At 51.7% G+C, this 22812-nt stretch overlaps 1 long non-coding RNA gene across 1 annotated transcript; it reads left to right on the top strand.

The window, feature by feature from the left end:
* The first annotated feature begins 424 nt into the window (after positions 1 to 424).
* Positions 425 to 5272, top strand: LOC119086564. The gene is made up of 3 exons (XR_005089870.1): positions 425 to 514; positions 1393 to 1520; positions 4519 to 5272. It is a non-coding gene; the product is annotated as an uncharacterized LOC119086564 (long non-coding RNA).
* The last annotated feature ends 17540 nt before the right edge of the window (positions 5273 to 22812 follow it).

Raw genomic sequence — 22812 nt, 5'->3', positions numbered from 1 at the left:
GCAGGCTCCAGCCTGGCTTTAGTTCTTTTTCTAGATCTCTTATCGCCAACAACAGAGCCTGTGTTAGAAGCTGTGTGGGAGGGAAATACTGGGGTGGGTTCCCCCAGGGAGGGAGATCTAAGGCAGACACAGGCAAGCATCTCAAGTGGTCAATAGCATGTTCAAGAACAGGGCCTGGGAAAGCAGACGGAGCTAAGCCGGATGGAAGAAGCAATGACTGAGGGTCTCAGGTTCTCCCCGGAATTAGACCTGGCAGGCTTTGGGAGCCCCAGAAGCTTGTAAGCAAAGAAGAGAAAGGAGATGTCTAGCTACTGAGCACCTACTAAGCACTCACCTAATGGACCATACGGATGCTTTCTGCTTTAAGAGCTGTTCAAACAGAACCTTCTAGACGGTTCTAGAACTTTTGTCCAACACAGTCGCCTGGGGCCTCGGGAGCTACAGTGGATCTGAATATCTGATGAATACCTGAATCTTAGATGTATTCCGATTTCATCTGAACACTCACAGGCAGGTGATGGCATGTAGCATGTGCATGAAGCGTTTCCTTTTGTGGAGGCCTGTCCAGGGCTCCTTCCGTCTTCCTGTCTTTCCCTCTCCTGTCGGTGACTCTTTCTGAATGAGGCATCCCCGATGTCTCTCCCACCTATTCCTGGACATCTCACCCACGCTTAGGTTTAATTTTAGCTGATTCTCTCTCAAGGACAAAGTCTATATTTTTATTTTAATTTATGTCTCCTGAACCGCTTCCAACTTTTACTTTTAGAACTGTCAGGATCGGTGACATGTGGCGTTTTAGGTACTTTTCTGCTGGTGGGTCCTAAATCTATTGTCATTTTATGTCACTTGGCAAAATGTACGAAATGCCAGAAGCGTTATAAACAGAGACAATTTATGTCCTGGGTGGGGGAGGTTAAGAGAATGAATATAATCCAGTTTTTTTTTTTTTCTTTTTCCAGAGACTTTTCCATCAGTGTGAGAACTGGCAGGTGTCTGTTTGACACCCTGTGGGGAGGACTTTCCCAGTTCTGGCTCAACTGCTGTGGCTCACCACCCCTGCCCAGGGGTGGGGCACTTAGCCTGGGCACCTAGTGTGGGGCCGTGCTCACAGGAGGCCCTTCTTGAGTCTGCTGGAGGGAAGGATGAGAAAAGGGAGGCATGCATGGGAATTCTAAAGGCCTTTGGTTTCCAGTCCCCTCCTTCTGGCCATGCTGCTCCAATTCTCAAAGACTTTCAGTAGCTCCCTAGCACCCCATGTGCTGATGGGCAGAAGCCTACGACTGCAGCCCAGTGTGCCTGGGTGACCTGCAGGGCTCCGAGTTTGGAGTCCTCTGTAATGGGCTCAAACGTCTGTCCTTGCAAACTCTTATCCCTTTGTCCCCCCCCTCAAAGATTGCTGCAGCAGCTCCCTCTCTGGTGAGTCCCTGCTGCTCTACACCGGCCTGTGCTGCTGGGCATCTCACACATCCCTGGAGGTGACACTGAGGACACTCGGACCCGTCCTCTCCGTTATCCAACAGGTGCATGAGAAAACATCACAAAATAGACATAAACTATACTAGTGTGGTGAGACCTTGGGTGTGAGCGACAGAGTCATGGGGATAACCCTAATAGTGTTTCCAAGCCAGGAGGGCCACCTCATTTATCCCTTCTGTGACTCTGTTGTGCTCCCCATTTTAAATATGAGAAAACAAGCCCCGAATGGTGAAGCTACTTAGCTGAGGTCACACAGCCAAGTGTTTGGACCCCAGTGCTTAGGGATTCCAGAGTCTCCTTAACTAGGCTGATGTTGGAAAGCATGGGTGTTTAGTGGGAAGGATCCTGCCAAACCCTGGGGCCTCCCAAAGCTTCCTCCCCCCAACCCCGCCCCCCACATCTGTAAAGGAAAGGGCTGTGGTGGGGGGGACCAGGCTGGCTATGGCCTGCAGAGAAAGCGCTGTGCAGATGACCCTGTTAAAATTCATGTGGCTTCAGAAATTCAATGTTGACTCGGGTGCTGCAAATAGGTATGAAAATTCTGAGGAAGGCCTAGTATTGTTCCTGAAATCAAATGGTTGAAGGGCCGCTAATGAGGCAGAGGAGGGCCTTCCATCACCATGGAGGACCTGGGGCGAGGAGGCTGCATTATTCATGCTCTCTTGTTTGAGTTTAAACCTCAAGGAGGGTCTGGGAGGGGCAGAGGAGGGGGCGGCAGCTCAGGATGGGAAGGCCAGTGACTGCTGGTCCATTGCTCCAGGTTAGCTGGGTCCGGGCTATGCTCACCTGGATCTGCTCACCACAGCAGAGAGGACAGCTAGGGGTACAGCCTCAGGGGGACGTGCTCTATGTGTGCTGGGTGTTTGTGTGTGTGTGTGTGCGCGTGCATACACAAAACTGCCATGGGCCTCAGTTTCTTCTTCCCCTGTAAAATGGGACAGTGAGAGATTCTTCTCCCCAATTAGCTCCTCCCTCCCCTCCCCTCCCTCTCCTTTCTCTCCCTCTCCTCCCTCTCCTCTCTCCCTCCCTCTCCTCTCTCCTCCTCCCTCTCCTCTCTCCCTCCCTCTCCTCCCTCTCCTCCCCCTTCCCCCCTTCATCCTCTCTTTCCTTCTTTCCCTCTCTTCTTTCCTCTCCTTTTGTTTTGGAGCTCAGGGTCTTGCTATGTTTCTGACCATGAATTCACCATGCAGCCCAGGCTAGCCTTCAGTCTGCTGTCCTTTCCACCACAGTCTCCCATGTGCTGGATGACAGGTATGTTCCATCAGGCAAGGCTGTGCGATAGAGGGTCAAAGGTTACATGGCTGAGCCTCTGGTTGAAGCTCCTGAAGTGACTGGGATCTAGTTCTGTGGATTTGGAGCAGGACTGAGCTCACATCTCCACTTTCCACAGAACTAAAGATGAATCAGGTTACCCCATCCTGTGAACAGTCAGAAGGGTCCACAGAAGGGTGTTCCATGGGGGCTGAATCGGCTGATCCAAAGAGTCTGTGTATTAGCACCAGGAAAGGATGTGGAAACACAGCTATCTTCATCCTGAGGCTCTGCAGTCATTGGCTGAACCCAGGTCTCCATGCCTGAGGCTCTGCAGTCATTGGCTGAACCCAGGTCTCCATGCCTGAGGCTCTGCAGTCATTGGCTGAACCCAGGTCTCCATGCTTGAGGCTCTGCAGCCATTGGCTGGGTTCAGGCAGCCTTCGCTTTAATCCTCTTGCCCTGAGGTCCTTACACACCCAAGTGTTGTGTTTCTCTGCTGGTGCCCTCTCTCTGTCCTCTGCTCTTCAGCACCCATCCCTTCCATCTACTAATCACACACACTCTTCCATCTTCCCGGAGCAAAGCCACGGTCGAGGGAGACCCTGAAGAACCAATCTCCCTGGAGGAGGAAGGGGCGCTGCCTCCAGGGCGATCTATTCTCAGTGGAGAGTCAACCTCCCTTACACCAAATATCTATGAGAATTATGAGAGGCATCCCAGTGGAAGGAGGATTGTGAACAACCAAGGCATCCCTCCATTGTTTGTAGTGGTCTTATGTTTGGTAACTGTGGCCTAATCCAGTAAGTCCTTTCTGTTCTATTGGACGCTTTCTGAATTATTTATATAAAAGCCGCAATGATCAACACAAGATAGTTACTAACAGCCACTCTGATTCAGCCAATTAAAAGCTGTTTAAGCCAGGCGGTGGTGGCGCACGCCTTTAATCCCAGCACTCGGGAGGCAGAGCCAGGCGGATCTCTGTGAGTTCGAGGCCAGCCTGGGTTACCAAGTGAGTTCCAGGAAAGGCGCAAAGCTACACAGAGAAACCCTGTCTCGAAAAACAAAACAAAACAAAACAAAAAAGCTGTTTATTGTTGGCCAGACCAAGAGGGGCCTTGAAACCCTTGAAAAGTCTGTGGGTGCCTAAGTTCAGGGATACAGCATTTTTAAAAGGCAAAGCCTGTGGGTGCCGTGCTCGGGCCTGCTAGAGCCCTTCACTCAGGGGCAGGCCCCTCCCAATCCTAACTACAGACCATAGGGTCCCTGGTCTACACAGTAGGCTGAGAGTGGAGTCCCCCTGGGCTTCCTGTCGCCTGCCAGAGCTGTCTCTAAAAGGAGGAAGCTGACTCCTGACAGGCCAGACAGTCAACCAGAGGGTGGCTCCTGCCCTGGGTGGAAGTCTCCATCCCTTCATGGCCTGTGTGCAGGATGTCCAATAACCAGGACCCCCACCACCACCCCCAGTCCTCTCGGCACCTCCTAATTATCACTGGGCTATAAAACCCCTTCTCTCTCCCACCAGCATTATCTTAGTAAACGGTCCAAGTGCTCAGGAGGTTAATGCAGGGCTGTAAATCCGCAGTGGGTCGAACAAGTGCAACTTGAGGAGCGGTCCATAAATCTGCAGAATGGCTCCAGTTTGTTTATTTAATAAAATATCATTTTATAGAAATGCACGGGGCATGGGGGTGGGGGCAGAGGTTTGCAGAGGCTCTGGGGTGCATGCTGGGTGGGTGTGCAGGCGGAGTACAAGGCACTGAGACCCATGCATTTCTGTGACTACTGCAGGCATTCCAGACTCAAGTATCTGCCCCGCTTAAGGCAGCCGATTCCTTCGAATTCTTCAAACAGGGCCGCGTCAATATCTGAAGAGCTGCAGACAAAGCCCGGGACGTGTGTGATATTGTTTGCTGACGTGGACACCTCCCCAAGATAATCTCCTCGAGTTTGCCCACACGGCACTGTTAAATCAACAAGATGTCAGACTGTTCACACCGTGTGGAATCAAACGTTCCCAGCATGGGCTCTGCAGTAACCAGGCGGGATTCTGACATCAGGCTTGCCCCTCCCAAAGAAGGCGGTTGTGGTATTCATCTCTAGGCCTCAGTTTCTCTCTTGGCCTCATGGACATATCATAGATGCTTCAAAAGATACCACTAGACTCTGAAGACTCTGTCATGGGACTTCATTCCTACTCGTACCTCTCTGTGAGCTTGCAGCCTTGAGGAGTCAAGGGTTTATAATGGAGTCCAGGCTGGCCTTGGTTTCATCCTCCTCCTGCTTCAACCTCTCGAGGGCTGACATTCCATGCACATCACTATACCCCGTAGTTGATGGGCTCCTAGTCAGGAAACGAAAAGGCAGTTGGAAGTGAACAGTTGGAGGTGGCATGCCAGCGACTTTTGCATGGCTGTGAACTTCAAGCAGGGAAGGGTTATATTGGCTCATGGTTCAGAGGGTTTATGTAGCCCATGATTGGTTGACCCTATTTTCTGGGGGCACTGTTCACTTCCTGGTCAACAGGAAACGGAGTATGAGACAGGAAGCAGCCAGGGATGATCTACTGGCCTCCAATGACATACTTCATCCAGCTCAGCCCCCCCCCCCCCCGAGATCCCACCTCTAGGAAAAAACACCTCCACCATGGGGAATAAAATACACCACACACACAGGCTGAGAGACAGTGGCATTCCAGCCTGATGGTTTGCATTGGAGCAGACAGACAGTGTGGTCTCTGTGTGAAGACCAGGGAGGCAGCAACCCCGAGTTCTTGCTCTTAATCCATCTCTTCACTGTTGGGGCAGCTTCCTTGGTCGAGAGATCGAACCCCTGGACTCCTGGAAATTACAGACCCTTATCCCTCCATGCAGTCCTGAGCCTTCCAAGAGTTGGTGAGGATGACCAGCCCACTGCGCTCAGGGCTGCCCCAGGTTTAGAACCGATGACGTGTGTCTTGGGCTTGCCCTCCGTCAGGGAAGCAGCGACCGCTCGGTTGCCCTATCGGAAACCAGAGAGTCGATGCTGAACCTCTCTTAACTGGGGTTTAATTTGGCCACAGCTATTGATGATTTAATAACAGCTGCCTGATTATGGAGGCTTTGTCTAAAGACTCTAATTCCCCCAGGCTAATTGCCGAGTGTTTGATTAACCCAGTGGCGCTCATTAAACTCTGCTCAGTATCTTTCTCCCTGGACCAACCCCTGGGCCTCACCATGGCCCGATTCCCCATCTGTGGTGAAGTGGCATGGGGGCCAGGTTACCCTCTGTGGCCCCACCTATGATCTTGAAGGGGTTGGCAGAGGTATTCCAGGCTTGTGACAACCTAAACTCTCTCCTGACAATTGTGCAATGTCATCTGGGGCAGAAGATCGGTTCCAGTGGATAACTATTGCTCCATGGCCCTTGGAGAACCCAGGAAAATGGTCCTGGGCATTTTCTATCAAGTCTCCTAAACATTCATTCAAGTCATTTGCCTTCCAAATGTATGTGTTACTGGCATCAAGGAGGAGCTCGGAAGGGGCTGGAGATGCCTTGGAGGGGAAGAGAGAAGATGGGTTAAGGCCTCATGTGACAAGAGGGTTGCTGGATTCCTACCCTTGAATATACTTCTGCCTTCACTGGCTGCATTGGTCCAGCTCACCAACAGATGCGAATTCCCTGACACTTCAAGTGCCCTGTTTAGAGTTCATCCCTGTGGAGTCACGATGATTCTTGGCGGCAGTACCAGACACCGTGATTGGTCACTTGTGACTTCTGAGTGTGTGTGTGTGTGTGTGTGTGTAAGCCGTTTCTCAATTTGCTTCTCACATCTCTGTAAATTGCAGCGGAGACTGACCAGCGTTTTCGAGGTCACACTGCTGATTGGCAGGACATCTGGAAGCAGAACTGAGGCGACTCTGTAACATCTCAGTCATGTGCTTCTGGGCGCCTGGAGATTTGGGAGTCAGCTATGCATGGGTGGGAGGTCTAGCAAGCTCCCCAATGTCTTCCTGAGCCAAGAGGGGAGCTTGCTGCCTGACTGGCCTGTGGCAAGCTGGGTCCCACCTTATTGGCCTGAGTCACCCCACTGTCCTCATGCGTCCATTCAAGTGATCGTCCTTTTGTGGTGGTGGTGGTTTGGCATCAACTGAGCCCTGGAGGGAGAAAGCTATCTGCCCAAAGTTACGTGTGTCTGGTAGTGAGTGGAAGGGAGGCGTCTTTACCTCCCGAGCTGGGAGAACAACATTTTTTGGCCATCCCTTATTGTCTGATGTAACTTTATGTCTCTCCATGGGTCAGATGTGAGATGTGAACTTTCCATGACATTCCTCAGCTCAGGGTGGAGGCAGCTGTCAGTCACATGGTGGACTCTCCACCACCACCTCTACAGTGGGCATGGACACGGCTCTCGGCTCAGTCGTGGGCACCGTGGATACAGCCAGCAGCTAAATGATGAAGGGCATCCACTAGTTAAACAATGGACATGGTGGAGACCATGGATGTGTCCATCAATTCACTGGTGGCCCTGGTGAATGCAGCCATCAGATAAATACTGGACGAGGTGGAAGGGCTGCCAGTTCAGAGGCGGACACAGCAATCAGCTAAATGGTGAACATGGCGGATACAGCCATCAGCTAGATGGTGTAAGCAGCCATCCTATAAACGGTAGGAGCAGCCGTCACCCACCGCTGTTCCCCACTCAGAGGTCATCTAGGTCTGTTCCTCAGAACTGCTGTCACCCATGCTGACAAAGTCTCCTTCAAGCAGGGCTGCTTCATCCCAGGTCTCTCCTCAGGCACCATCGAAACTGGCGACGTCGGTGAGGTCCTTGCTTTTTCGTTTTTCCTGAGGCCGCTGTGAGCTTCATTGGGTGAAAGGCCATCAGTAGATTCTCACAGCCCAGACAGAGGCCGGCTCTGCCCACCAGATAGGCCAGCAGGACATGGCACTTAGCGTAGTGTTCACCCTAACTTCAGAGCCGTTCTGAGAAAGAGGGGGCGGCCACACATGTCTTTGTCAGATTGTGTGTAACTTAGGTCTTTTTCTTCACTCTAGCACAGACACTAGTAAATTTCATTGAGAGAAATCCCAGACTCACAGTGGCAATGTCTGATGTAACCGTGACAGGCCTTCACTCAGGTGGGTCTGTGTCCTGTGGAAAATCCAGCTGCCTCAGGAAGGGAGAAGAGAAGGGTCACTGAGAGAGCCTCCTCCCACAAATGAAGGGATACGGAAGAAGGTGGCGTCCTCAAGCTAGCGAACCGGAAGTTCTCATAGCAGCAGCAAATGAAGCCTGAAGGGGATGAGACACCTCCTGATGCTGCAGGAAGACTTGGGCTTTGCGGTTAGAAAGACGTGGGGCTGGCGCCTGGAGACGGCTCAGCCATTAGGAGCTCTTCCTGGTCTTGCAGAAGACCCGAGTCAGATCCCCAGCACCTGCACTGGGTGACACACAGTTGCCTGTAACTCCAACTCCAAGGGCTCTGACACCTTCTTCTGAACTTCAGGGACACCTACCCTCATGTGCACATACGAACCGACTCACACAGAGACACAATTAAAAACAAAAATCTTGAAAAAGAGGTGAGTCCAAGTGCAGGCTGCACCACCTGAACTGATTCTCCGTGAGCCTCAGTTTCTTCCCCTGGTAAGTGGGAGTGCTAGAGAACCGCAGAGGCCACCTCACAAGGCCACGGAGAGAAGGAAGACGGCTGGGCGTAGAGGCACACATCTTTAATCCCAGATGCACTCGGGAGCCAGAGGCAGGCAGCTCTCTGTGAATTCAAGGCCAGCCTGGTTGACAGAGTGAGTTCCAGCACAGCCAGAGCTGGGTGTGTTCTTTCAAACAACAGTATGAGATTTGTTGAGATGTAAGAGGTGTGGGCTCAACTTGCCAGAAACGGGTTGGAGAAAGGGTAATCACGGAAAACTTCCCACAGGAGGATCCCTCCATCTCAAGTCAGTGGGTCAGCTGATGCAAAACACACAGACAGCACAATGCTCGATGTGCAGTGTGTGCCCAGAAAGCCAAAGAGACACCGAGAGAAAGGAACACAATTTCCTAGGCCGGGTGGGGACCCAGGACCCACTCCAGCCCCTTCAGAGCCTGAGCCAGCTCTGCTGTTAGATGTCTTCCCCTGCTGCTTTCCCTGGAGATCCATGGCTGGGTCTCAGGCCCTGTGCTTCATCTGACGTGGCAGGGAGGGAGGGATGCAGAGGGGCTCAAGAAGATGGATTCTGGCCCTGTTGCCACGGCAACCGCAGGATGGGCAGGAGGTCCGCTGCCAGGAGTGGTCCCTGCTTTTCCTGGATTCCCAAGCCTTTCGGGGAAAGCGGGAGTTCTAGCAGGGACCTGAGGACATAGGCTGGGCCTTAGGACACAGCCAGCGAGCTAGTGCTGTTTCTGAAGTCTCGCCCGCATCCATGGCCTTGCGGGGGAACAACCTGCTGGCCCTCACACTGAAAGACATGGTAAACAGCACCCAGGAGGGATGTGGAGAGGGCAAGTTTCCTAAGCACCTACTCCACCTGGTATGTGCAGCTGACTTCTGACCGCCCGACCCGCCTCTCCACCAGAGTATGTGGTCCTCGGAGAAGAAGGCATTGTGGGTAAATTCTAGCTGTAGAGAGACGGTGGTTTAAATCTGCCTCTTCCCACTCGGGGAGCAGTCCATGTCGTCTTCTCTCTCTGGGCCCCGGTGGTGCCCTCATCGGTAAAGCGGGTGAAGTTGGACGATGCTGCATAATGCCGCCTGTCTCACCGTGTGGCGGAGACTGGCTTCTGGATGGCGGGGTAAGATATCTGGAGGCGTGCCTGGTGAGCCAGGCATCACTCCTGTGTCTTGCCTGTGTCCTCCCAGGACCGTGTGGGAGGGACTTAATTGACTAATTTAACTGTGTCTGTCTGTTCGTTTGCCTTCTGTGAGTAGCATTTCCCAGTCTTCAGATGAGGAGAGGAGGAGGGACACAGGTCAATGGTCACAGGACAGGCTAAGGAAGGCTTTTACTGCTGGGACCTGCACCATGGCAGCCTCCCCACCCATAACCTCACAGGAATTCACAGTAGTTCCAACAGAGAGGAACACAAGGTCCAGAGAGGTCGCACAAGTTACTCGAGACAACACAGCTGGTCCATGGCCGAGATGGGACCTGGGGACCGGGTGGCCTTGCTAAGCAGGAAGTGGGCATGAAGTTGCTGGGGGGCGGGGCCCAGGGGCTTCTCACAGACTGCTTGGTCCTTCACTCCCCACTTGAATCCTGGGGGATCTGAGAAGCCAGAGGCAAGTCTGTTGCTACCAGGCCTGTGCCTCCCGCTGTGGATTGTGTGAGCCTTGCAGACACTTCTCAGCATGAGTATTCATTTCTGCCTTACTGCAGGTGCCTGAGGGCTTATCCTCAAGCACCATGGTCCATGGCGTGTGTTCAAGGCACCTCTCCCTCCGTGTGTTTTCTTTTAGCTGTTTTGTTGTCTCAGGTCTTAGGTTGAGGACTGACTTGAGTCATCTCTTTTACGCAGTGAGAGGCAGGGGTGGGTCTAGTCTCATCCTCTGCACGTGGACACCCAGCTTCCCGGTGTTCATGATGTCTGCACGTATCAGCTGCTCACACCATAGCCCTCATGTCTGTACAGATTCTACATGTTAATGAGAAGGAAGTAGGGGAAGGCATACAGGAAGAACTGATGGGGACAGGAAGAGAGGAATAGAGAGGTCCAGAGGGGTCCGGCACCGAGGACGGCTAAGGAGAACAAACGTCACTCCCATCCAGCGTATATTGAAATTAAAAATATATCTTTAGTGCATGCATGCGTGTGTGAGTGTGTGTGAGTGTGTGTGTGGTGTGTGTGTGTGTGTGTGTGTGTGGTGTGTGTGTGTGAGTGTGTGTATGTGTGAGTGTGTGTGTGTGGTGTGTGTGTGTGGTGTGTGTGTGTGAGTGTGTGTGAGTGTGTGAGTGTGTGTGTGTGTGTGTGTGTGTGGTATGCATTGCACACGGGGTCAGAGGACAACTCTTAAGAGTTAGTCTTCCTCTGTGGTGGGGGTCAGTCTTCCCTGCTTCACACACGCTGTCATGGGTGCAGGGTCTTCTCCACTTCCCCCTTCTCCTGGTCTCACTGACAGTCTCTGCTCATGTTTGTTCTAGTCCCACACATGTCTTCTGGGAAGTGTTCTTCAGTCCTGCACCCCAGGTATTCCCCGACTGGAAAGCCACAAGCTGCTCTGGAGAGTGAGGTCCACATTCCCCGAGCTGCTGATGGCCACAGTGATGCCTGAACTCTACATTAAGGCCTCGGGGTGGGGAGGGGGAGGACACTTGCTGCGGAAGTTCCTCGTTCCCCTGGCTTTGGTAATAATCTGCTTAATGTCTTGTGTCAAACTAATTACTGCATAATTACCTTTTTTAATAACAGGTACTTTTAATTGGTGCAGGGTTAAACAATGCTGTTGTAAAAATCAGTTGTTTTACATTCATGGCTCCAGTTTATGAAGGGCTGGGACAACCTCATAATATCAAACACTCCGCAGAGGCTGTGGGGGTGCGCGGATGAGGGCACTGCCGAGCCTCCTGTCTGTTGTCTGTTTCACTCTCAGAGACACAGAGCCTGTGCTACACTTAGAGAAGGGGGACAGAGATGCTCCCAGAGGCCTCCAGGTAAACTGAGGCCAAGAAACTCCACCCCAAGTGGACACTGAGCTCACATGTCTGCCCCTTCGGTGCTAAGATATTTTTGTTTTATTGTTTTTAAAGACTTACACACACACACACACACACACACACACTTCTATGCACACATGCAAATGGGGACCTGTAGAGTCCAGAAGAGGGCATCAGATCCCCTGGAACAGGAGTTCAGGAGATTATGAGCATTCTGACATGGTGTTGGGAACCAAACTTGGATTCTCTTGAAGAGCAGTACATGACTCTTAACCATGCGGTCTCCCCAGCTCCAGCCCCAAGGCTTTCAAAGGTGCCGTAACAGATCCAAAGCCCTGGACAGGGCCTGGGTTTGATCTCAGTTCTACGGCCATGCTGTGTTGACCAACTGTGGCACCTCACTCTCTCTGGACGGCAGCTTCATCACTTACGAAAGGGAAGGGCTGTGACGGTATCCGCACCCAGGGGCTGTCAAGATCCGATGAACAGACACAGGGGAGGATAGGGGGATGGGGACGCAGGACACAGCCACTCCTGAGGGTCCCTCTCAAGGGAGTGTCTCCTCGTCGCCCTCCCCCAACCCCCCCCCCTTACAGACCCTGGGTGCCCTGTGGATATAATCCCTCACGTCTTGGCTGAGAAAGTGCACACACTCATCTCATTACAGCAGCTTTCTGCATTTCATTAAAATGCTGACAGGCCATTTCATAATAATTTATTAGCACAGAGTCAATTTTTATTAATTACAATCATTAATTTATCAGTGTTCCCGTCATCTGAAGTTTGGTCAGAAATGAAAGGCAAGAAGTGCAGAGAGAAAAATGGGGGTGGGAGTAGAAGTTGGGGGAGCAGGGTGCGGGAGGCAGGGAGGGGCGATGGTCTGACGGGCAGGTGCTCAGGATCGGGAGGCCGTGACACCTTGGGAGGCCTGGCCAACTGACTCTGAGGGTTTGGGGTTGAAAGCGCGGGGGATCCCTGTTGAGTGTGGGGGTCAAGGAAGTTTAGGGGTGGTATGGACTGAATGTCACAGACCTGGGGACCTAAGACCTCCAAGTTCCCCCTTATGCTGCACATCAGTTCAGCCTGATGCTTCCTGACAACTCACCCCATTTGGGGACTTGTTTTGCTGGCTGATGTCCACCTCATCCTCCAGGTTATCAAGTCATGGGAACAGCAACCTGGTCCTGACTGTCACTCATCTCCAGAGCCCTGCAGAGCACCCAACAAAGGCTTATGGAGGGTATGAACAGACCAGTCACACCCCTGCTGTGCTGAGTCTGATTCTGCAGCCAAGATCCAGAGAGGGAACCAAACCTAACCAAGGTCACACAGTGTAGTGGGTATTTGTTCCACCTATGGCCTTGGGGTCCCAGCCCCTAGGGCATGGCCTCTTAGCTAGCTCAAGATCTGAGGAGCATGGATGTGGTTCCCTTCTCTCTCGTGATCTTGGATGGTGGAGACCGAATCAGGTGGCATGAAGCAGCGTGGGACCAGTTCTCAGCCTTCCAGGACTCTGCGACCGAATTTGCCTTATTCTGTATTAGTGAGTTGTTCCCCCCAATATAATCCTTTAATAAATAGCCCCTTTCTCAGCAACCTGTGGATTTCCTGCATTAACACAGCAAACTTGAGACCAGGGAGTGAAACTTCTGAGTCCTTGACTCCCTCCTGGGTTCTGGCAATTTCTGCAGCCTAGCCTTTGGGATCTCTCTTGTTCATCACAACAGAAACTCAAACAAATCAAACCCCAAGACCAAAACTTTGGATTGAAAACAGGATGGGTTATCTGTCTCTTAGCTCTGGTCTTGCTTCCAGAGCCTGGCCTTCATCCCAGCTCGATGCGTGATCCTTTTTCAGTGGGAAACCCTCCATGCGCTTCACTGCAGAACCACCTGAGGAGCTGGGGAAACACACAGGTGCTGGGGTCCACCCTGGGCCCAGGGTCCTCATCACCAGGGCTGGGCTGTCAGAGGGGTAGAGCTCTGCCCTTGGTACTGACGGCAGCGGCCCTGGCCCTGGCTGACCTCTGCTATCCCAGACGCCCCTCCATCCGTCCAGCCGCTCTCTTTCGTTCACCTTTCTGTTCCTCTCCCCCTCTCCGCATCCGAGTTTTAGGGCACACAACTGGCATGCACCTTCTTTTGAAGCCGGAGTGCTGGCACCACAGCTTTCTGACCGTTAACGCTGTAAAGCCCATGCTGTGAGGTGGGTGGAGAGATTCCTCCTGGATCTGGTGTCAAGGCTTTGCTAAGTGGATGTGAATTAAGCGGGGACCCTCCTGGGGACCATCTTCACCTACCCACAGACCGCAGAAGTGAGAGCTAGCACTACATGCTCTGGAACCCCGAGTGCCGACCGCATGGCAGAGAGTGCCAGGGGAAAGTGGGAAGGACAGCTTGGGTAGGCCCTTTCAGGATGCGGTAAGGAGAATGCACTGTGTTGAAGGCACTTGGGAGCCACGGGAGGATATGGGACAAGAGCAGCAAGGCCGGTGTGAGTTCTGTCATTCGAAGGCCATCGGAGATCAGAGGAGCAAGCATGGAGGTGTTTGGAGGCATCAACGGGGGGGGGGGGGGAGGAGGGAGGGAGGGAGGAGGAGGAGGAGGAAGGAAAGACTGCGGGGATGGCGAGGAGAGACTGGGGTCAAGGGTTGTTAGGGATGAGGGGCTACGAGACAGCTCAGTGATGGAGTGCTTGCTGCGTAAACACAAGGACCAGAGTTCAGATCCCAGCACCCGTGTCCTGAGCTCCAAGATCAGGGAGAGACCCTGTCTCAAAACATAGGATGGAGAGTGACTGAGGAAGACAACTGACACGACCTCTCTGGCCTACACACACACACACACACACACACACACACACACACACACACACACCACATACACATACACACACACCACACCACACACACACACACACACACACGGACACACACACGGACACGGACACACACGGACACACACCACATATACACATACACACATACGCCACATACATACATACATACATACACACACATACACACACACACACACACACACACACACGGACACACACCACATATACACACATACACACACACACCCCACACCCCACACACACACACACACACACACACACAAACACACCACACACACACACACACACACACACACACACACACACACACACACACACACGAGGAATTTATAAATGAGTCATTAAATATGAGGAAGGCTTGCCGGGTTCCTGTAGCCCAAACCGCACTCTCGGAGGTCAAGTTTCAAGTTCTGCTGCCTGTTGGTGCCACAGGATGCCAGCCTTAGAGAGTTCAAAGGACCCTCCCGGCCTCATAGCTGTCAGGAACGAATTCAGGATGTGACCTTCCAGGACTGGTTTCCTGGGGGCCAACTACCCCACTCTGTTCTGCTCCCCAGCACTTAGTTTGGGCCTTGGCTTGGATTTGGCTCAAGACTTAATCACCAATGGACAAATCCAGTAGAATCAGAATGATGGTCCACAAATAGCCTCCAAGAGCACCTGGCACAGAGACACCCAGAGATGGGCCGTTTGTACTCTTGAGAAAGTCTTGCACCCTTCCTGTGGCTCAGGGTATACAGCTGACCTCAGTGGCCATGCTGGACCCTCGCTGGGGACACAGTGCAGCCCGCCCACAGTCCTGCCAAGCCCCGTGTGCTGTATAACATCCGAGGCTCCCAGGCCAGGCCTGGCAGGTGGCTGTGTTCTCAGTCCCCTCAAAGCTCAAGAGCTTCTCTGGATAGCTCAGAGCCCCCCCACCCCCCAGCAGGTGTTTCCTTCACGAGTAACGGTAGCTCTGTGTTTGAGCTGCAGAGCATGGCAGGATGACAGTGCCAGGGCCCATTGAGAGGAGTTATGGGGACAACCTGTTCCCATCCAGGCAAGTGTCCCATGTGGGAGAGATCGGCGATTAATAACCCGTGATTGCAGCAGACACTCTGCTCTGACCTGGGACAGCTGACGGGAGCCAGGATGGGGACAGATGGCTGCTGGGAGATCCATGCCCAGGATTCAGTAGACCATGGCTCACAGGGTCCTTCAGGGCAGGGGAGACCAATAGCTCTGAGGCCTGGGGTCCATGGACAGGGCAGGAAGCTGGGGGTGGGCTTTCAGTCTGGGTGAAGTCACAGGCTGTGAAGCTGTTGGTCAACATCTCCAGGTGAGAGGCACTGCTGTGCCCAAGCCCCACAGACTCGAACTCTGGGACCTCAGGCAAGGACTTAACCCTGCTTAGCAAGTCCCATGCATGCAGCAAGCCCTCCACACTCGGTCCTAGCTTCCAAACACACCCCAGGATCTCAGAACCCTGCCCTGAGGGTGAGATCATACTGGCACTCACCTGGGCAACACCATCCACAGAGAAGAAGAGCCCAGGAAACAGTGGTGTCGGGAGTTGGGGCAAAATCCCTTCATAGTCTGTGGCTTCTTCCACGGTTTCTAGATACGGAACATGTGAGGAGTTCCTGTGCCCGTCACCCAACACTTACGTAGAAGACACTGGGACATGCTGGTCCAGAAGATCAGGTTCAGGCTGAACCCTTGAGGTCCTGATTTGGATTCACAGAGGAAGAGAACATTGTGAATGATGGTCCTCTGAGCCAGGCAACCTATGTCGGGAGTTCAGCTGGGTCTATGTGCAAAAAGATCATCCTGGCATACTCTACTATGTATAGGCTGTTGATATACTCACCCAACAGAAGCTCAGGGTAGGGGCTGAGTATCCAGTTGCATCTTACGGCCTGACAACACTGCCTTGGAGTGGCTGGGGGGGAGGGAGATGGAGTATACAGAGGCCAGGTAGACGAAAGCAGAGACTCCATCTACAAGGAAGCACTCATCCACGTTGGTTTTCTAGGTGTGGCCAGTTGGGGCAGGAGCTCCAACACCCCTGTAAGTAACCCCTCGTCTAAACTCTGTCTTAGTTAGGGTGACTACTGCTGTGATAAACACCATGACTAAAGCAACCTGGGGAGGAAAGGGTTTATTTGGCTTACGCTTCCAGATCACTGCTCATCATAGAAGGAACTTGGCAGGAACTTAGGGCAGGAACCTGGAGGCAGGAGCTGATGCAGAGGCCGTGGAGGGTGCTGCTCACTGGCTTGTTCCTCATGGCTTGCTCAGTCGGCTTCCTTATAACACCCAGGACCACCAGCTCAGGGATGGCCCCACCCACAATGGCCCCACTCAATCACTAAGAAAATGCCCTCCAGCCTTGCCAACAGCCTGATCTCATGGAGGTGTTTTCTCAGTTGGGTTTCCTCTTCTCAGATGACTCCAGCTTGTCTCAAATTGACATAAAACCAGCAAGCACAACCAAACCTGTGTCAGTTTGACACACAAGCTCGTCACTGTGAAGCCATAACCTTTCCTTTTTTTGTTCATCCCAAGATCACACAATACTATCAAAATCACAATATAAAACGTCGGACTTTTAAAAAGTCCCAGTCTTTAAAAATTCAGATGGTTAAAAGTCCAAAGCCTTTTTTAAAAAAATAGTCTAAATCTCTAAAAAGCCAAAACCTCTTTAACAGCTCAAAATCTCTCAACTGTGGGCTCCTGTAAAATTAAAAAAAAAAAAAAAGTTAAATACTTTATTTCAAGGTAGAAGAGCCAGAGCACAGTCACCATCCAAACACAGCTGTACACAATCCCAACAGTTTAAACAGCTCAGGGGCAGTATCGGGGGTCCACACGCGATCTTCTGGGCTCCCCCCAAAGGCCTGGGTCTCTTCTCTGGCTCTGCTCTTGGCAGCACACAGCTTGTTTCACGGGCTCAGGCGGGCTCCATGGCTGCTGTTCTTGGCGGTCATCCCGTGGTACTGGCATCTCCAAAATCCTGGAGCCACTGCTCCCACTGGGCTGCGCTTTCACCAGTAGCCTCTCCTGGGCTCTCTTCATGGTACCAAAGCCTCAGCTGCTCTCCGTGACCCCTTCAGTCCTGGACTTCAACTGCCACTGAGGCCACACCTCTGCCAACGGCCTCTGTAGTCTCTCGCAGTGCCAAGCCTCAGCTGCTCTCCATGACCCCTTCATGCCTCCAAAACTAGTAACCCCTGGGCGACTTTTACATATTGCTGACTTCAGTGCCAGCATGAAGGACAGCCTTGGCTCTCTCAGAACCACAGCTTCTGTGTGCTGACATGGGAGGAGACACTCCTAGGTCTATGGTCTTCAGTGATGCTGGTCTCTTCTTAATCATTGCTAATGTCTCAGCTCCAGCTAGCCAGTATCAATTGTCCCAGTAATGCAAAAGCCTCACTACAGTGATGCTGGTCTCTTGTTAATCGTGGGTGATTCTTTTAGCCCCAGTTCATGAGAACTGCAGAACCTTAATTAAAAATATCAAATAGCCCTGTAGAGTCTGTGGTAGTTTAAATGAAATTGGCCCACATAAGCCCACAGGGAGTGGCACTATTAGGAGGTGTACCTTTGTTGGAGGACGTGTGTTAATGTAGGGGGGTGGGTTTTGAGGTTTTCTATGCTCAGGATACTACCCAGTGTCTCAGTCAACTTCCTGTTGCCTGCAAGATGCAGGACTCTCAGGTATTCCTCCAGCATCACATCTGCCTGCATGCTGCCATGCTCCCTGTCATGATGATAATGGACTGAGTCTCTAAAACTGTAAGCGAGCCACCCCAATTAAGTATCTTATTTATAAGAGTTGCCGTGGTCATGGTGTCTCTTCACAGCAAAAGAAACTAAGACAGAGTCTTTGCTTCCCTCTGAAACATCACAGGCCAACCCTTCATCATCTGCACAGGCCAAGCCTTCATCATCTGCCTCTCTCCCAACATTCTTATCTTCCAAGCTCTCACAGAATAGCTCACTAAGCTTCAAACACTCAATGGCTTTTCCAGCCAAAAGTTCCAAAATCCTTCCACAATCCTTTCAAAAACACATGGTCAGGTCCATCACAAGATCCCATAATCCTAGTACCAATTTCTCTCTCCATTAGAGTTTCTATTGCTGTGATAAGACACCATGACCCAAAACAGCTTGGAGAGGAAAGGGTTTATTTGGCTTACATTCCTACACCACTGTTCAGCACCGAGAGAACTCAGGGCAGGAACTCAAGGCAGGATCCTGGAGGCAGGAGTTGATGCAGAGGCCATGGAGGGGTGCTGCTTACTGGCTTGCTCCCCATGGCTTGCTCAGCCAGGGACCCAGAACCCAGAACCACCAGCCCAGGGATGGCCCCACCCACAATAGGCTGGGCTCTCTTACATCAATCAAGAACCAAGAAAATGCCCTACAGGCTTGCCTACACGCCAATCTTATGGAGGTATTTTCTCAGTTGGGAGTCCTTCCTCTCAGATGGCTCTCGCCCATGTCAAGTTGACATAAAACTATTCACCGTTCTCTAAGGAAGTTCAGTACATTCATCTGTTCCCCGGAGTGAATTTTGGTGGAATCATGCCCAGGTGTGTCATTGCAAGGAGGGGTAGACATCGCGTTATGTCTCCCCTTGGGGAGGACAGGGAGAGGATGAGCCAAGGCCTATGATGTGAGGCAGCCTGCATCCTCCCAGCTGCAGAGCGAACTTTCAGAAAGCCCGAGAAGGGCTAAGTTCCATCTACATGAGCTGTCGGTCGGCCACACTGGATGCCCGCAGGGAAGACCCATCTTCCCACATTCACACCTACTCTCATGCTTCGTACACTGTGGAAGTTTCTAGAATGTCAGCTCTATAGCTTTCAATTATACATATTCACACGTGTGTACAAGTCTATCTGTATGTACACCGATGCACACACGTGTGAATCAATATATCGGTGTGCAAACCTACGTTTTTGCTAAGGTGAAGCCTATGATAGGATCTGCCATAGGACACATCTCCATTCATCTGCTTGATTGAGACAGTTTGAATCGACAAGCTGGCCTCTGGCTGAGTGACAGCAGACAGAGCCTGGAAAGATCCCTAGAAATCTCTGGATCTTGCACTTGGCCTGATGAGGCCCAGGCAGGGAAGCTGGTGTTTAAGGAATGGGATCGGAACTGGAATTCCTGTTCCTACCCCACTCTCACCAAGCATTCCAATTTCTGCCCCATCCCATGGCCCCTGGGGGTGTTGGTTTGTGAGCACCCAGAGCAAACACCCTCCAGGCTTTATGATAGATTAAATACTAAATACTTTCACATTTGGGAAGAGACATTTATTACACTTGGGTCATAAACTGAGAAATAAAATTACAGTAGAAGTCAGCCAGGGCCTCACTTGCACACAACCTGTTCGCCGTGACAGGAAGGAGATGGTCAGCACTGGCAAGCACATAACCGGCACCAAGGAGGTAGCTTTTCCACCCTGTGCAGAGGGGAGCCTTGTGTCCAGTGCTCTCACTAGGAATATTCTGGGTCAACAGATGATTTGCACAACCCTCTCAACTCCCTCAAGTTCATACAAAATGCTCCAGAGACCAAGCCGAGTCCCTTCTGGAAGAGGTTTGTGTCCTTACCAAATCTCTGTTGCAGGCCTTGCGCATCTCATCAGCTTCTAACATGTGGTCCACCTCAGTCTCAGCATCTAGCAGAGGTCCCATGAATGAGCAACTGTTCCCCGAGGTCAAACAGGACAAATTCTGGTTCCAGCCAAGAGGATTTGAGCATCGGGTACAGTCTGGCTCTGGGTAAATTTATTTTAAAGTCATAGTCTGTCTTTCCTTCTAACCCTACCCATGTGCTAGCCTGGGCTACTTGTGGTTCTTGACATTTAAATCCTTAAATAAGATTTTCCTACATGAGACAGGGTCCTGCCTTGTAGGCCAGGCTAGTCTTGGACTATCCTGCCTCAGCTTTTTGAGTGCTGGGTTGACAGATGAATTAAAATTCAGCTCATCTGTTTTTACAGCCTTGAGTAGATAGATTTTTTTTTTCTTCCTGAGGAACAGTCCAGCATTCTCCCTTCATGAGTATAGGAAGTTGGGCTAGGGAGAGGCCCCAGTTGGTAAAGTGCCAACCTTGTGAATGTGAAGAATAAACTCTCATAAAATTTGTGGGGTGGTGCATGGCTACAATCCCTGTGCTCAGAGGCAGAGATGGAGGTCTGGAGCAGGACCTCCTCCCGAGCACTACGTGCAGAAACTCTGGTTTCTCAGCAGAACTTGTTGGGCCCCCCTTTGGCAGATGCTGGCAACTGGAGAGGCCTGCTGGCATGTGGGGGGAAGAGCTTGGTCTAGGGGTCAGATGAAGTTGCCACTGACCGCAAGAGAATGGCGGCATGTCAGCCATGGGCCAATGTGATGTCCCAGGGAGGTACAGAGCCGAGAGTCTGGGTGCTGACAACTGGCCACCTCTCCCTTCCTCTCCTTCCTGGACCTTCTCCTCCACAGAGGACCTTGTTCGGCCCATGTGGTGCTGTGGGAAAATCAGCCTGAAGCCCCTCCTCTGGTGAAGCTCACTCCTGTCCAGCAGGCAGGCCTTCCGGGACTCTGGGCAGCGGTGACTTGGCCGCCGAACCCGAGGTCCCCATTCCTATCTTGGACTGCTCAGCAGACCCTGCTGGGGACTCATGTCCTCCTCATATGTCTCCAGGAGCCCCCACCTCACAGCTGCTGAGCACCCAGCCTCTAAGTTATGTCCCCTCTGTCCCTGCAGGTGAGGGACATGCCTCACGGGCTCAGACCCTGCGACGAGCTATGTCCTCCTGTCCTCCAGGTGGAGAGCTGTGTCTCACGGGCTCAGACCCTGCGACAGGCCTAATTTGGCTCTCTGTGCATCTGAGTCTCCTATCTGGCCCATGCATGCTGCCCGCAGGTTACTTTATGGAGATAATAAATATGACTTCCTTAATATGATTTTGCTTAGGTCCCAGCGATGCGCTCAAGCAAATCTTCCATTTAACACCTGACTCTTCTCCTCAGAGGGAGCTGAGAAAATATTGTTATTGTGTTCAGCTCACTGTGAGGAGATGGGGAGGAGATGTCTACCAAGGCCCAGAGACTGGGACTTTCCATAGGCTGCCCACAAGAGACCTCAGTGTTCACAGGCTCCACTGTGGAGGCGGCCAGAGGTGTCCCAGCTGTGTCCTGTGAAGTTCCTGCAGAAAGCTTTCAAATGACAGGTGTGTCGTGGGGCTGAGCCTGTTTTGTTATTGCCTGCCTGGAGGAGAAGCAAGCTCACCATCAAGTTGGTGGTAAAGCTCTTGGGGATGTATAGCTAGCAACCCCTTTGCCCCCCAGGCTACAGTGTGATCTTTAACATTCCTATTTGAGTAAAGATGTGTTTTATTCATTAATGGGTGTAGAAAGGATTGGGCTGGCTAGCAACACCTACTGGTAGCTTGGAGTATGGCAACCCAGCCAGACCTAGTTCACTGCCTTTGTGGGCAGAAGCGATCAGTGAACACTGATCGGCTGTGCAAGCACTTGGTGTGCAAGTCTGGGGATCTGAGTTCGAATCTCTATGCCCACATAGAAGTGAATGCGGCTGTCAGTGCTTGTAAACCCAGAGCTGAGAAGGATGCTGGGAGATTTCTGACCAGCCAGTTTAGCTACATCAGAGAGTTCCGGTGAGAGACCCTGCCTCAAAGTGAGAGACCCTGCCTCAAAGGAATAAAGTAGACAGTGACAGAGAAGGACATCTGGTGCCATCCGCCAGCTTCCCCATGAGCATGCACAGCTGTCTTCACCTCCATACACACAATAAAATTAAAATAAAAAGATGCTGTCTTTGCTGAGGCACAGTTTACTTCTAGTAAAGTGCACCCACTCTAAATTGACGAACTTTAAAAGCTGAGCACGAATGCTGCCATGTCACAGTCCTGTCTCTATAGCATCAGCTTCCTAGGAGGCTGATTAAACTGTCCTATCCTGATGTCATGTGGTGGAAACTCCTGGTCCGTAACCTTTGTGGCTTCACTACTTTGCAAAGCACTTTTGTGAGTCTTCCATGGAGTCAGACGAATCCATAGTTGCCTTTTTAATTAATATTTTGTTTTATGCGTATGGGTGTTTTGCTTGCCTATATGTCTGCACCATGTGCATGCTTGGTGCCTGTGACGACAGAGATGGCATTGAATTCCTTGGAGCTGAAGTTACAGATGGTTGTGAGCTGACATGTGGGTGCTGGGAATCAAACCTTGGTCCTTTGGAAGAGTCGTCTGTGCTTTTAACCACTGCACCAGTTCTGCAGCCTTCATAGTTGCTCCCCCCCCCTTTTTTTTATTTCAAAATTTCCCGAGTAGTAATACCACTGGATGGATATGCCATGGTTTTTTTTTTTCTGTTCTTTTGTAGACAACAATCATCCACAGCAGCAGATTGCCCCGTTTTCTCAGGCATTCTGGCAGGTACCTGGTAGAGAGAACCCTGGGATCAGAATGGTTGATGGGCCTGGCTGGGAAATGGAAACTTTTTCTCCTCATCTCCCAGGAAAATTTGACCAATAAGCAAGCTGGGGAGGGACTGTGGGTAGAGGCCCAGCTGAGATGCTTTGGCA

The sequence above is a fragment of the Peromyscus leucopus genome, chromosome 23, assembly GCF_004664715.2.
Source record: "Peromyscus leucopus breed LL Stock chromosome 23, UCI_PerLeu_2.1, whole genome shotgun sequence".
NCBI lineage: Eukaryota > Metazoa > Chordata > Mammalia > Rodentia > Cricetidae > Peromyscus > Peromyscus leucopus.
Note: the sequence above shows the minus strand (reverse complement) of the source record. Positions and strands in the feature narration are given on the sequence as shown.